We start from the raw sequence: 16541 nt of genomic DNA on the forward strand, positions 1-16541 counted from the left end.
TTTAGAGTCAAACATGCACATTGTAATGGGCAAATAATAACAAACAAGCACCATGCTTAAATAGGGGGAGGCCTATGCCCATCTCATAGGGCACCATGGACAATGACCCTGGTCCCATCCACGCCCACCATTAACAGGTGTGTTGCTTTCACTTCCTTGCTGCAGGTGCTGCTTCCCACAAAATGTCCATCCATTTGATAGTCACAATTTCAGCACCAAATTGGTAGGTCTACTGCAGGCGGAGCCTCATCAGAGTCATGTGGAGGGGACTGATCAGTTTCCCTGCACCTTTCCTAATGCCCAAGAGCAATGGGCCCATCTTCCCAAAGCGAACTCCTAGTGCGGTATAAAGGAACTCATCAGCAGTTGTGCGACTGAAAGCTTTGACCCCAAAGTTTAAGAATTTCAGAGCAATCTTGCCTTCAAATGAGCAGACAATTAAAAGAGATAATCAGGGCATTTCCAACCTCCAAAACCTTTAAATGAAAATAATCTACACTCCAAGCTAAGTTAATCAGGCTCCATCTATTTTCCCTATCGCTGCAAATCACCACAGTTTCCAACTAACAAGAATGGGTTGCCCTACTTGATCCGACAGGCCTTGTAAGAGAGGCACTTAGCATAACATTACTATCATTACATCCCCAGGTTAAAGGCAATGAAACTCCGGGAGTGGCAAAGTCAAATCAGTTCAATTGTCTGATTGTTCATGCTCACAAAGTAGTGAGGCCGGCAGGGGTCCGGCATAAAACTTAGGGTTTTTATAGAGGAGCTCCTTTAAGGTAATTCATTGCCCTCTGCAGTAGCTTTAAATCAGAAGGGATAGAATGGTCACAGTGAACATGGCTCTTAACGGTTCTTGAGAGCTCTGTAGCAGATAGCCAGCTGCTAGGCCAGATGTCAAAGGTGCATTAAGAGCACTTGCGCTTGATCTCACCCATTCCGGGAAGTGCAATGGATGTGGCTTGAAGCACTGCAATAAAAAAGAGAGTGATTAATGAAGCAGCACAACTTAATAAAGCAAGTTGACTCCCGCTTCCTTCTCGCAGGCATTTTCACTGTCCACAAAGCAGTTCTTTTACTTACCAGCAGGGACGTGTAAAATGTTAATCATCAATCTGTGGGCCATTAAAGAAGTTGCTTTCCCTCTCTCAACTTGAAAAACCAAGGGGGGAAAGATAATAGGTTTGGTTAACAGAGCTCTTCAGATAATGGAGGATGTTCAGAGGGAGGCATTGATGGAGTCAGCATGGGAGCTCAGCACATTAATCCAGCCTTTGCTTAAGGACTGCTGAGTTCCTAATGCTGGGCATTGAAACCCAGGCCTGAGATGCAGGTCAGCCCACTTGCATGGCAATCCAGGTAGACAAGGAACTGGCCTAAGCCCGGAGAATGCAACGAATACTTTTAGGCAACCCTCCAGAGCAGATGGGGCAGGGAGAAGATGGGAAAGTCTAGTTGCATGACCTGCTCATCACACACAGCAGGAGTATATTTGTTGTGTGCACCAAGTCTCTGAGTGGTAAGAAACATTGCTTACCTTGTGTCACGGCCACCCAGGACGGGTCCCAGCTCACAAGAGACCTCACTCCGTTGCAGTTTATTTACAGGAAAAGTTTATTGAAGATTTCTGCTTCTCGTACAGTTCAGCATCGTGGCCGTACGTCTGTCACGTTAGACCGCTGAAGTCCCCTCTGACTCCTCCCCTCTTCCACACCAACTTAATAGCCTGGCTCTAGACCACCTCTTCCTCTCCTTTCTTTTCCGCAGGGTCTTCCTGCCCCCCTGGGTTCCCTCTCTCCGTGACTCGCCTGAGGCTGAATCCTCTGCCGCCTCTTCCCCCCTCCTTCTGGCTTTAGGGCCGGGCTCCTCCCCTGAGCTCTCTCCACTTCCGCGCGCCTCTACGTTTGAACTTGGCGCGCGTACGTTGCTGCTGACCTTTCTTTCGACCGCTACACCACCCCTTGTTCTGCTCTCCACCCTTTCCGGCTGAACACCTTGCTCCAACCCCCTTTCTCTGTTCTCTCCTAATCCTGCTCCCTCCGAGAGGCTGACGACTCCACCCCCTTTACTCCGTTCCGGCTGAGACGCCTCTTGCTGCGTCTGTCTTCCACTGGGCTCCTCTCCGCTTCTCCCTTCTCCTCCCTTTTGCTTGATTAAGGTAACCCCCTTTTGAGAATCCTCTGACTCGCTGCTCAGACTCGTGGATTCCCTCAGAATTCCGTCATCTTCTTCCTCATCCTTCTGCCCCTCCTCCCACTCGCTCTCCGTCTCCTCTGTCATCTCCTCCTCTCTCCCAGAAACCCTGACATCCATCCCCCCCTCGAAGCCCCCCCTTCCCCCCTCCCGCTCGCCGGGTGCAGGTTGAGGAAAACGTGGTTCTTCCGGGGTCGGTTCAGGATACAAGTTGTCCACTTCAACGTTCTCCTCTGTCATCTCCGTATATGTGTGTTCGAACTCGGGTTCCCCACCCACAGACCTCACAGTCTCTTCCTCCATCACTGCTTCTCCTGGCGCTGCCTGCCAAGGACCTACCATCCATCTCTGACTCCATGCCTCCCTTGGCTGATCCACCCACCAACAAGGGCCTGTCTCCTCCCCCCCCAGTCTCGGATCCCTGGTCGGGCTTGTTTCGGGCGTATGGCCCTCGGGTGAGGAGAAACCCTCGAACGTGCTGTCTGACAAAGTGGGCGTGAAAAGCCAATCATCAAAATACTCCTCGGGCATGGGCTTGTGCGGAAAAAGTGCATGGAACTCCTCCTTCAACAGGGGTTCGTCCAACGCGTAACCCGGCACCCAGCTATTGGCAGAGGCCGGAGTGCCTTCCCTGGCTAGAAAATATTCAACTCCCTCCTCCCCCCATCTCGAGTCCAGTATCTCTGTGACCTCGTTAAGAGGTTCTGGTCTTGGCGATTCCCCCCCCCTCAGGCGCCCTCCTACGTGGCTCTGGGAGTGCTCCTGACTCTTGAAACCTGTGTGGGGTTTTGTAGGGAGTGAGCACCGACCTATGAAAGACCGGGTGCACCCTGGAACCCTCCGGAAGGGCTAGGCGAAAAGCCACCGGATTGATCTTAGCCTCAACTTGATATGGCCCTAGCTGCCTGTGTCCTAACTTCTTCTTGGCCAATGACCTGGCCGGCATCGCGTGGGCTGCTAACCACACCCAGTCCCCAATCTGGATGTCCTCTCCCGCCCTCCTGTGCTTATCGGCCTGCACCTTATACGCCTGTTTTGCCAGCTCCAAATGTCTCCGCAGCTCCTCGTGCACCTCTTGCAACTCCGCTGCAAACTGGTCGGCATCTTGAGGCCCCCCCCCTCCTGGTGCCGCAAATCTCGGGAAGGTTCTGGGATGACGGCCATTGTTCGCGAAGAAAGGCGTCACCCCGGTGGATGCGTGTTTCGTGTTGTTGTAGGCGAATTCAGCCATCGGCAGATAGTCCACCCACGCCGCAGGTCGCTGGTTGGCGTAGCACCGCAGGTACTGCTGCATGATCGCGTTGACCCTCTCCGCTTGACCGTTGGTTTGTGGATGTCTCGCCGATGTCAGGTTGATTTTGACGTGCAAGATGCCCAGAAGCTTTCGCCAGAAAGTGGAAACAAACTGGCGCCCCCTGTCGGACAAGACGGACTGCGGAAGTCCATGCACTCTGAAGACGTGATCGATGAAGAGCTTTGCGGTCTGTTCTGCCGTCGCCACCTTGGCACAAGGGATGAAATGCGCCATCTTGGTGAACAAGTCCACCACCACTAACACCGCCGTCTTACCTCTGGAGCTGGGCAGGTCCGTAACAAAGTCCAACGCTACCCTCTCCCACGGTTGCTGCGGTGTCTCCAGCGGTTCTAGCAATCCCGCCTGCTTCTGGTGCACTGGTTTGGACCTCTGGCAGATATCACACCTGGCGACGTAGTCCGCCACCTCTCCTCTCATCTGGGGCCACCAAAAGTCTCTAGCCACCAACTCCATCGTCTTCTCTTTGCCGAAATGGCCTGCACTAGGGGCGTCATGCAATTGTTGCAGAACCTTGGCTCGAAGATCGTCGGTGGGCACGTAAAGGGCACCCTTACGAGTCAAAAGTCCATCTTGCAATTGGAATTCATCGTCGTCTCGCGACCCTCCGCGTAGCTCCTCCATCTTGGACTGTGCAAACTGATCCCTTTGCAACGCGCGTCGCACCGCGTCCAGGTCGACTGCGATGGTAGCGCACGTCCACGCCTGCGGTGCGAAAATGTGCTTTGCTGCGATTGGAGCTGCTTCCTCCAAGTATTGCGGCTTTCGGGACAGCGCGTCTGCAATAACATTGGAGTCTCCTGGGATGTATTCTATTTTGAAGTCGAAATCCGCAAAGAACTCCGCCCAGCGCATGTGTCGCTGGGTCTGTAACTTAGCCGTCCGCCAATACTCTAAGTTCTTGTGATCCGTGCGGACTTGCACCGTGTGCTTGGCTCCTATTAAGAAGTGTCGCCACGCTTTGAAAGCTGCATGAATGGCCAACAACTCCCTGTCCCATATGGTATAATTGCGCTCCGTCTTGCTGAGCTTCCGGGAGTAGAACGCACCCGGTCTCCAGTTGCCTTGTGAATCCTCTTGCAAAAGAACGGCCCCAACCGCTCTGTCTGACGCATCGGTCTCTACCCGCATGGGTCTGCCGGGATTCACGTGGAGCAGCTGCTCTTCGGAGGCGAAAAGACCTTTAAGCGTCCGGAAGGACCGCTCCGCTTGTTCGGTCCAGACGAACTTCTTCTTCTTGGAACTGAGGGTGTCAGTGATAGCCGCCGTCGCGTTCGCAAAACCTTTAATAAACTTGCGGTAAAAATTGGCAAAGCCGATGAACCTCTGGACCTCTTTCCGATTTCGAGGGCTTTTCCAGTCCAACAGCGCTTGAACCTTAGCCCTGTCCATGGCCAGTCCCTCGTCGGACAACTTGTAGCCAAGGAAATCAACCTCTCTGACATCAAACTGGCATTTTTCCAACTTGGCGTACAGCCTGTGGTCCTTCAGCCTCTGCAGGACCTCCCTCACGTCCTTATCGTGATCCTCCGGCGATTCCGAGAAAATCAGGATATCGTCGAGAAAGCAGACACACTTCTTGTAGAGGAGACCTGCTAGCACGTGGTGCATCAATGCTTGAAAAACGTGGCTGCCATTTTGGAGACCGAAAGGCATGACTCTGTATTCGTATGTGCCCAGAGGGGTGAACATGGCGGTCTTCCACTCATCTCCTTTCCGGATGCGGATGAGATTGTAAGCTCCACGTAGGTCCAGCTTGGTGAAAATCTTGCCCCTCCTGACGGTCGCCAAAAGGTCGTCAATCTTGGGCATGGGGAAAGCTTTGGGCTTAGTCAAGCTGTTTATGAACCTGTAATCCACTATAAGCCTTTTTTGGGGCGTGTTTTTCTTCTTCACAAAGAACACAGGGCTGCCACCCGCTGCTTTAGATTCCTGGATGAAACCTCGCTTGAGGTTATGGTCTATGAACTCCCGAAGCTCTTGCATCTCGTCTTCCGACATGGAGTACAGCTTGGCAGCAGGCAGTTGCGCCCCTGGCACTAAATCAATCGCGCAGTCGTAAGGTCTGTGAGGCGGCAACTTGTCAGCTTCCTTCTCACAGAAAACCTCCAAGAAGTCCTGGTACTTGTGAGGCACTGTTTGCACCATACCCAGATGCAACTGCTGCTCGGCTTCTCCTCCCTGATCGGTCTGAAAGCAATGCTGAGCACAATACGATGAACAAAAGGTGATCTGCCGCTGGTACCACGCAACCGCGGGACTGTGCCTCTCCAGCCAACTCATGCCTAACACGATGGGTGTGTCCGATAAGTGGGTGACATTGAAACTAATAAGTTCTCGATGGATGCCAATCTGCATCATCATGGGAGGGGTTTGCTGCACCACTTGCCCCCCCAGCAACTTCCTGCCGTCTACCGTGACCACGTTTAGAGGCGTCGTTGCAGGCAGGAGCGCCATGTTGTGCTGCTTAACGAACTGCAGTCCCACGAAGTCGGCGTTGCTTCCCGAATCGATCGTTATTGGAACCTCGAGGAGTCTCCCATCAGGCAACTGGAGTGTTGCTGTGAGCAGAACTGCCGGTCTGGGAGGCAAAGGGTCCACGCTCTGCAGTGATGCTGGGGGCTTGTCTACAGATCCGCCTGGCTGAGCCCCAGTAGCTCTGCTTCCAGCCAGGCACTGTCGTTTCCCTGAAGCTGCTCCCCTGGTTGCACCTCTGCTGTCACAGTTGCCAGTGCTGCAGTGTGCTTCTGGAGCCTCTGGGGGCACTCTTTCGCCATATGGTGCGCACTGTCACAGATGTAACACTTCCTGGTTCCTCTAGGAGGCTTCGCTTTGGCTGCACCAGGGACAGGGCTCTGGGGTGGCTTCTGAGCCCTAGCACCACCAATCTCCATTGGCTCCTCGCTGTCCTTCCCCATTGGCGAGGGGTGCGCACGGCTGAAATCCCTGTGCACAAAAGGGAGAGTCCTCGCTTGCGCACGCGCTTGGGGCCCGTCCTCCTCGTGCCACGGACGTCCCTCATGTCGAATTCCAATAGCCAAAGCCCGTTGCACCACGTCTTCTAGGGTCTGGGGTCTGTCCCCCCTAGCGATCTCATCCTTGATGGGGGGGCTCAATCCCTCCCAAAAAAGATCTCTGACCGGCTTACTGTCCTTGGGCCAATCTAAGGCGGTGAGCAATGCAAAAAATTTAGAGTGGTATTGGCGCACAGTCGCTTTCCCCTGCCTCAGCCCGTGCATTTGACGGCGCGCAATGTCCACATCCACAGAGGATTGAAAACAAGAATCCATCGCTTTGATGAACGCAGTTGAATTGCGACGGGCCGGTCCATCTTCGCGCCACAGATTGCGTAGCCAAGCCCTGGCCTCCCCATGCAGGTGCGAAACAATGAACCCCACTTTCTCCTCCTCATCTTTAAAATCGTGACGGAGTAAATGCAGTGCATATACGACGTCCGCTCTGAAATTGGGATAGTCTTGCAAGTTGCCATTAAAATGCGGAACCAGGGCACCCCCCCTCCGTCCAAGCGCAATGCCCTCCGCTCTGGAACCTGGGGCCCCCGCCCTGTCCGCGTGTTCCCACCTTGTCTGCAAATCCTGGCACGTCTTCTCCAAGTCGTCATTCTTCTTCTGCGAAGCAATGACTGCCGATGTGAGAGCGGTAACCTGATCCCGCAGTGCAACCAGCTGCTCCTCAGCGCTCATGGCTGCTCCCGTTCGTGAGCTTCGCAAAAAAAATTTTTTGCTTTCTGAGAGGGGACTTACTGTCACGGCCACCCAGGACGGGTCCCAGCTCACAAGAGACCTCACTCCGTTGCAGTTTATTTACAGGAAAAGTTTATTGAAGATTTCTGCTTCTCGTACAGTTCAGCATCGTGGCCGTACGTCTGTCACGTTAGACCGCTGAAGTCCCCTCTGACTCCTCCCCTCTTCCACACCAACTTAATAGCCTGGCTCTAGACCACCTCTTCCTCTCCTTTCTTTTCCGCAGGGTCTTCCTGCCCCCCTGGGTTCCCTCTCTCCGTGACTCGCCTGAGGCTGAATCCTCTGCCGCCTCTTCCCCCCTCCTTCTGGCTTTAGGGCCGGGCTCCTCCCCTGAGCTCTCTCCACTTCCGCGCGCCTCTACGTTTGAACTTGGCGCGCGTACGTTGCTGCTGACCTTTCTTTCGACCGCTACACCACCCCTTGTTCTGCTCTCCACCCTTTCCGGCTGAACACCTTGCTCCAACCCCCTTTCTCTGTTCTCTCCTAATCCTGCTCCCTCCGAGAGGCTGACGACTCCACCCCCTTTACTCCGTTCCGGCTGAGACGCCTCTTGCTGCGTCTGTCTTCCACTGGGCTCCTCTCCGCTTCTCCCTTCTCCTCCCTTTTGCTTGATTAAGGTAACCCCCTTTTGAGAATCCTCTGACTCGCTGCTCAGACTCGTGGATTCCCTCAGAATTCCGTCATCTTCTTCCTCATCCTTCTGCCCCTCCTCCCACTCGCTCTCCGTCTCCTCTGTCATCTCCTCCTCTCTCCCAGAAACCCTGACACCTTGCAATGAAGATCACTGGAGACTGTGGTGTCTTTAGGGTGTATGGTTTTATTTGCACATATATACAACCTGAGCATAAGATAGTAGGACTCACAACATTCACAATCCAACAAATCATGCTTCCCCATTTGTTTTCCAAGGGGACCCCCCCCCAAGCCATAGCTTGGTTTCAGCATGAAAAGCAAGTCAAGTCTCTGTCTCCTTTCCAAGCCCAGCTTCAGCTCTTGGCCTATTGTTCTCCTTCCTACAAGATGATACGGTCTTCAGCCAGATGCAAGGGGCGTGGGCTACTCTTTCTTCTGCCACTACCATTTCCTGGTTAGTCCAATGGCAACATGGTCCAGTCTTTAGCCATGGAGATAAGGTACTTGCAGGCCTGGTTATGACCATTAACTTAACAACAAGACTGGTTTGACCACTTCAGCAGTCCCTTCTACTGGAAGCTACCATCTTAGAAACAGACTTTGTTGGGACCCAGTGCATACTCCAAACCAACACTACTTCGCTAAAGCAAAAGTTATTACTGAATACCAGTGCAAGTGGGATACCAATTCCTGAAGTAGAATTCTGAATTATTGTTGCTGGGATTGTTTTAGTCCTCCCCAAAGACTATGGTACAATAGTGTTGTGTGAATGTGCTTTTATCATGCAATAAAGCTCATTTTATCATGTGATAAAATCCTGTCGGCCATTTCTCTGGTCTGGACATGGCCACTGGAGAGAGATGACGGGAGAAGACACTTAATGACTGCTGTTAAGCGCTGGGATCTCTGCACTGAGAAAGCAGCATTTATGATTCTATCAGTTCCCATTAAAATGTTTGTTTTATAACACAGCATAAACAAAGAATGTATTTATGTGCGGTTGAAGGTTAATAGGCTGTCAGATCCGAACTAACAAATACTGCAATGCCTTAGCTGTATTGCAAAGTGTGGATAAAGTGACCTCGAAGGCTGCTATTTAAAGGCAGGAGAGGTGAAATAATTAGAATCACACAGAGACAGAATCTTAAGTGGTGACAATCAAAAGAACACAAAGACGCTTGCAAAATCAAGAAGCCTGTCAAAAAGCCAGTCCAGCTGGGATTTTCGGATTGGATTCTGGATCTAAAATCCTCGTAAATTCCCACATTTACCTGAGCTCTTCTTTATTCACACATTTTTTGTACTAAGAGACTCCTGAAGCTTTCCATAAAACAGAATAACCCTTCACATCACACAACTGACTGCCCAGGTCTTTTCTTTGGAGTATTTGCAATTATTTTTAACTTCACATTTTGTAGCTTGTTAAGAGAGAATTGGAATGAAAAATTAAAATTAAACTACTCCACAGACTACCAAGTAGTTCTGATTTATGCCTCTGCCGAGTCTTTTAATTGGAAGAAGTTGTCAGGCTTTTACTTACAACAATAAATTGCAACCTGGAGAAGCTGCCTTTCTCGAAAAAGTAGGAGAAGATGGAGCCACTTTTTGCCCTGTGCTACTTTCCCCTGGTCTGTCTCTGCTCACTCTTCCTCCAGGTATTCTGAAGCATGCAGGACCCCACTTATTCTATGCTATAAACTATCAGCATTCCTCATAACAAAATTGCCATTTGTGCTTTTCGTGGGAACAAAACTGCTTTATTTCTGTGACAGAAACCTACTTTCTGCATACTGTCAATTCAAACCTTGCATGCATTTAACTTGCATGAACACAGCTGTATGTATTTGGTGACTGGCCAGAAGGGGGCGAGCTTAAAAGCTCTATCCAGATTGGATTTTCCTGGTGCAGAAAGAGCTTTTACGTTCTCCACCTTGACTCTCGGAAGGTCTTGTGCAAGCTACAAAAAACTTCCACAAGATCTCATGGGAGCCTCCCAGAGTCCTGTAAGCATGACCTACTCAGTGCACTGGTTGTAGAAAAGTAGGGGGCATGTCCAGGGTTATTATGCAATTTTGGCTTTCTGGGCAATCCGCAGAATCTAAAACCCATGCAAGTTGTGCAGCTATATGGGGTTCCAGGTCATCTTCTAGAAGAGACTTAGACTTGCTTAGTTTCAGCAAGAAGACTGCCTTCATCTCCAAAGATTCAATCTTGGTACAGTTTGAGACCCTTTTGAATCAAGCTATATCAGCTTCACAGTGAACTGGGCTGGATTCATGCATTGCCTACTACACACAGCTCCATTGGTTTTTCCCCTTCTTTGACTTGATACCACTTACGACATAGTTGGGGCAATGTTTTAATGGCATGCCACTCCTATGTATTTTACCAGGCAGGCACAAATCTGCCTGCAGAGAGAAGTCAATGTCTTCTCTCCTTACTCGGTTCCTTGCATTAGAAATATTTATAATTTATATGAAAATCTATGTTGAGAGAGAGAAATCAATATAAAGAAAATAATTGCTTCTATGAGAACATAAAAATCAATGTTACAAACTAAAAGAGGGTTATCTAATTTTGTAATATATACTTCAGAAAGTTTAGTAAATCTTGACGAGTACACCTTGCTCCAACTCAACAATACTGGAGACGTAATTTGATGTGTAGCCCTGCTGCCCAGCACATTCCAGTAGACAAGAATGCTTGCCACTCACAGCATTGCATGACAAAGTGCAACACCAACAGCCTTGTCTCTAGGGACAACCTCTCTTGTGTTATATAATCTTTGTGGAGTTAAAACATTTAGCAATTGTGGAACAATGATACTGGCAGTATTTAAGATTCATTTGATGGTAGGCTGCAGTCTTGGAAGTTCATAATCAGATTCAGTCTTCTCCAAGCTAGGTTTCAGCTGCCACATAGTTGCACTGAGCTTAGCTGAAAATATCTTCTTTGTTGGTTTGCTCCATACTAAGATCTTGGAAATGGCTCGCTTAGAAGACAAGAAATTAATTCACTGAGCCACACTTGGGCTTAAAAAATGAGCATGGGCTCATAAAGTGTACTAAAAAAACCTTCCATATTAGCCAGGCCAGATGTCAAACATTCCCTGGGAAACCTTCTTCCCAGTGACCCAGCCATCTGAGGTGAGGCAGATCACAATAGGAAAGGCAGCCATCTTTGTGGTGGCATCTGGTGTGCGGCAAATCCCTTAAAGAAAAATTAAAAATAAAAATATCCAGGTCTTTGAATGAATGAATCAATTTATTTCAGTCACGGACCAGAGTGCAAGCATATAGAACAACAGAGAGCATACAGATATAAATATATTAAAATTAAGCTCTATGGTCTTTAAATAATTTTACTTCTAAAAATAGTTTAATGCTGCTATTTATTATGCAGAATTGCCACAATGTTAAACCTTTTCAATTTTTGCATTTGATTTTACTGTGCCCTGAGGAAAATCTCCTTGAAAAATGAGACATAGATCTTATAACCATTGCTCCATAGGGGTCAGAATCCTGTAACATGTTGATGTCTACACTTCCTTATTATGTTACCTTTGCTCTTCTATCTAAATTTAAGTTGGCAAGGATCTGGATTTTTTGTTGTATTTTTCTTTATAATCATCATTAGGATCATCATCTATGTTACTTGGTCAAGCACCACTTTAATTGATAGCACCAAAGAAATAATAATATTAACAACAGTGCTTAGAATATTCTTGGCACAAAATAAGTAATGATACCAGTTGCCACCATCATTTTCATGAATGACGCAGTGGATTCAGCCACAATCCCCACCATCATTATGGTGGGCATAAACAAAGAGTAAACATGATTGGCTTACCTACCCATGGGGTCAAAACCAAAAGCTGGAAAGAAGAGGTGCCTTCAGACTCCAAGGACCAACTTTGAAAGATGGAAAGCAGGCTCAGAGGGGCGTTTAGCAATTAGCTGCTTTACATAAAAGGAAGGTTTTATGTAATTCACAATGGCACATAAACCGTAACATTCCCCACTCCCCCAACATTAGTTGTTGACGTGGCTACCATTTCTAGCTATTATGGTCACTCAGTGTAGGAAATGAATTAAGATTCTCCACAGGGTCCTCATTTGTGTGGTATATATTAAGACTAAAAGGCTACTTATGTAAATAGTTACTCTTACATCACTACTTATTTGCCTGCTAGCTGAGTTGCATCCAATTTAGCAAAGTGGCCACAAAATGTGTAATTTCACATGAAGTAGCTTATCCAATGGCACTAAGGAGGTTTATTTACATAATAGTTATTACCTGAAGTGATTTAATGTACACACAGTGCCCCCTTTTGTCAAATGATAATAAAGAAAACAACTTTTTTATTTTTTTAATACATATAAGAGGCCAATGCTTGAAATTTCTACTCAGTCATCAACTTCATTTGAGTTTAGTTATGTAACTTGAGGCATGGCCAAGCCAGAAAAGGGGATGTGATTGAGCCAGAAACCTGACACTTCTTTAAAAAAAATACAGAGGATACATACAGTTGACTACTTGGGGGGGGGAGTGCCTTGTTCCATATAATTCAGAATATTTTTCTTCCTGATATTTAAGGGGTGTTTAGTTGTGTGCCATGAATTTTACCTGTATTTTTGTAGATGATTTTTATGTGTAATGTTCATTTTGAAATAAAAAAAATCCTTCCAGTAGCACCTTTGAGACCAACTAAGTTTGTTATTGGTATGAGCTTTCGTGTGCATGCACACTTCTTCAGAAGTTTCATTTTGAAACTGAAGATGATGCTCTATTTGGGTATTAATTGTGTTTTATATAATGTAGAAATTCTCATATTTTGTGTAGTCACTGTTTATTTGGGGTGTTTTAACCTGTGTTGTGAACAGCTCAGAGTTTTGTTTAAATATAAATAGTATACAAAATCAAATTTCCCAAATAAACAAGTGAAGCAGCCTAATGAGATGGTTGTGCCTGGGTTGTGGCTGTGTTGTGGCAAGTCTTCCCACCCACCACCCAAAATTAAAAACCCTCTTTTCCCCTCCCATTTTATTCCTTTTTCCATTAAGTTTGAGTTTAAGTGATTTTAGTTATTGGTATCAATTCATTTCAACCTTAATTTTATTTTTCTTTGCAAATCATTATCAGTCCATTATAAATTATCATCCCAGTTTTTTATTTTATCTGCTTTTATTTTAAAATTATTATTTCTCATTACCACTCCTTCATTTGTTCATTGTTTCCTCCTCACCCCACAGAATTCCCCCAATCATTCATACTCACTCCCCAGTTCTGCTGAGAAGGTGATGACGACGACTGACTGAGTTCATTTAAGTGTATAGATTTCAGCCTAAGGTACTCTTAAAGATCTTACCTGCTGCTCCTGAACCACTCTGAATAGAATTGAGCCCCACTGCTTTTAATTACCTCATTCACACATAGTGCTGCACCAAACTATAGCTTAGTGTGAATGAGAGCTAAGCTATGGTTTGTCTTAATGTTACGTGTAAACATGGGCTTGTGGTTTGTCTGCTGCAAACGAGCATTGAGAGGTAGGTCAATAACAAACCTTACATCCTGCTAGGAATAGGAGAGGAATCTGACCAACTTGGATTTCAAGTAGACTCACCTGATCAGATCTAAGCAAAAATGTTCCAAAGTGTTCAGAATCTGTAGTCTTGTGGGCGCTTTTATGAGGTGGTCTGAGGGTTCTGAGCTGCAGTCATCCCTCCATTTTTTTCCTTTAAAAATTCTAAAAGAGCATACAGCTGCCCACAGCACACAACTTCTAAATGCTGGGGGCAGCCATACATATTTTTTCTATCCATATCTCTGGAAAGAAAGCAGCAACTCCTGGCTCCAATGCGGCAGCCTGGGAATACAACAAAGTGCTGCTCAAACCAACCCCCCTCTCTTCCCTGTCCTTGTCACCACACACCCTGTATGCAAAGGCAGCTGTAGGGAAGCACAACTGGCTCAGTTGCACTGAGTGTGGCACTTCTGGGGCACTGCAGCACGAGCCACAGCTAGGAAGTTGAACGGAAGGCAAAAGGCAGGGGCTGCCAAATTCCAGCACCACACATGGTGCCACTGAAATTTGAGGCGCCAAGTGTGTATGTATGTGTGTGGTGTCAAGGACACAGAAGAGGAGTGGGGAGACCCTTCGTAGTGTTCCCAGACTGCCACACTGGAGTTAATAGCTAAACTGTACTTGAGCACCCACCCAAGGCTAGCTCTGGCATGGGGCCAAGTGAGGCAGGAAATGCTGGTGTGAGTGTGTGAGAGAGGAGCAGGAGCAGGTCCCTCCAGCTATTCCCCATGAGGCTTTTCCTTTCAGTCAGCCTGCCCTCTGCCCCCTAAGCTGCCCTCAGGTGTGGTGGTAATTTTATGGTGTGCACTGCCCTGAGATCTATGGATGAAGGGTTGTGTACAAATTTATTTCTATTATTATTATTATTATTATTATTATTATTATTATTATTATTATTATTTCATTACCAGTGTCCAGTCAAATGTATGTAGAAGAAGGGACACAGCAAAATGTCTTGGGCTGGCCTTACAATATATTTGGGGTGTCCAGTCAAAATTATAAGGGTAGCAGCACATTGGAGTAGCTCAGAGACGTTGTGGTTGGAGGGGGAGGGTTCAACACAAAGGCGAGAGAGAGAGACTCTCAAAGTCCCCTTTTCTCTCCTTGCTGCCAGTTCTATGGAGCAGGCTGACAGAAGCCTGATGGCAACCAGCACCAAGTGTATCCCATTATATGCCTGGGACATAGGTGGTTTCAGCATTCCTGCTTAAATCCTTCAAACAAAGGACATTTAAAAATTCATTCTGTTCAGGCACCCAAGTCCTGATCTGCTTCTTCTAGGTTTTTGTGTATGCAATTTACTTTTTAAAATTTCTATAAGGGTTGTCATATTTCCACACAACTTGTTCTTGGGGAACACTCATTTATTTCTGTATGCTTGTGGGGGTGGCGGGGAGAGATGCAAACGCAATTAATGTCAAGTAGGCAAAGTAATGGCTCCCTCTTTTTTTCTTTTCCAGCACAACCATTACACACTGTTCAAATATTGAATAAGAAAATACTTTTGTTCTTTGTTTGAGGCTTTTCTTCCCTGTGAGGGCTCCTTTAAATTAGGGGATTGAAATGAATTCAGGAGAGAACCAGTAAAGCAGAGAAAATATAAAAAAGCCCTTAAGGCAATAACAAATGTTTGAAAGGAGAAAAGTGCTGACAGTCACCAACGAAAAGGTTTCCTTTTCTATAATACGGGGGGGGGGAGGGTTAAAAAAATAATTATTGATGACCCTGTTATGTTGGAAGTGTCTTGATTTTGTCCTTTAAAAATATATAAAGAAAAATAAAAACAAACAGAACAGACTTCCTGTTGAAATTAGCGTTCAATTCAGTTGATATAGTGGCTATTTCCCCCCATTAAGACAATAGAGAAATACAAATTTTCTTTCCAAGCCAAACATGAGAGATCTTTCCCCCTCACAATTTATGAGGCAGGATCATGCACTGGATTACTAGCCCTCATCTCCAAGTGTTAAATGTAAATATGGTGTGTAGATGTGTCTATTTCTATGTGTTTTAGTCCATCCTTCCATTCTGTTTGGAACACCCATGGAGGATTTATACCTGCCTCCCACCATTATGCATGCATCAAGAGTATGGAAGAAGAGTAAATGTGGACAGTGCTATTTAGTGCTGCACATACTGCAATTTGTTTACCCATTCAACAAAACGTAATAAAAGCTATTATGTGTATGGTTCTGTTTTAAAAGTATAAATTATACTCCATTGCCGCCTTGGCCAGCTCTACCATTAGGCTGAGTGAGGCAGCCATCTCAGGCAGCAAATGCTGGGGTGGGGAAGGCAAGGTTTTGCAAGGCCGGGTGGTGTGCGACACACAGCCTGTGTCCCCTAAGCGATCCTGCTGTCCTCATGTTGCTAGTACAGTCGTACCGGGGAAGTTGAACAGAATCTGTTCCAGAAGTCTGTTTGACTTCCAAAACGTTTGACTTCCAAAGTGCGGCTTTTGATTGGCTGCAGGAAGCTCCTGCAGCCAATTGGAAGCAGCAGAAGTCCCATCGGATGATCAGCTTCCGGAAAAAAACCCAGCGAAAACCAGAACACTCACTTCTGGTTTTCAATTGTTCATGAGCCAAAACGTTCGACTCCCAAGGCATTTGGGGGCTGAGGTACGACTGTAATGAAGCAGGATTCAGCTGACGATCCACTCAGCTTCTGCATGTAGAATGGGGCTGGTAGTGAAAGCAGGCAGCCGTCTTGGCCTTTTCCTCAGGCAGCAAAATTTCACAACAAACGCTGAATATGTGCATTTTATCTCCTGCACCTCAGTGACAGCACATATGCTTTGCATTCAGAATGCCCCACATTCAGTCCTGGCATCTTTAGCTGGGACTGGGAAGGACCTCTCTCAGAAACCTTGCAAAGATTATGTCAGTTGCTGAAGGCAACAATGCATATTGTACGCTTACAGAGTTCTTACACTCAGTTTCATGATGCTGCATGTCAGATTTCAGTTTGCATGCTGTTTTTATCTTGTTTTAAATATTGGCACTTTCTGGAACCATCTTTTATCCCTGTATTTTTTAAAAAAAGTCAGTCA

Source organism: Podarcis melisellensis (assembly GCF_964234715.1).
Source record: "Podarcis melisellensis genome assembly, chromosome: 11".
Lineage (NCBI taxonomy): Eukaryota > Metazoa > Chordata > Lepidosauria > Squamata > Lacertidae > Podarcis > Podarcis melisellensis.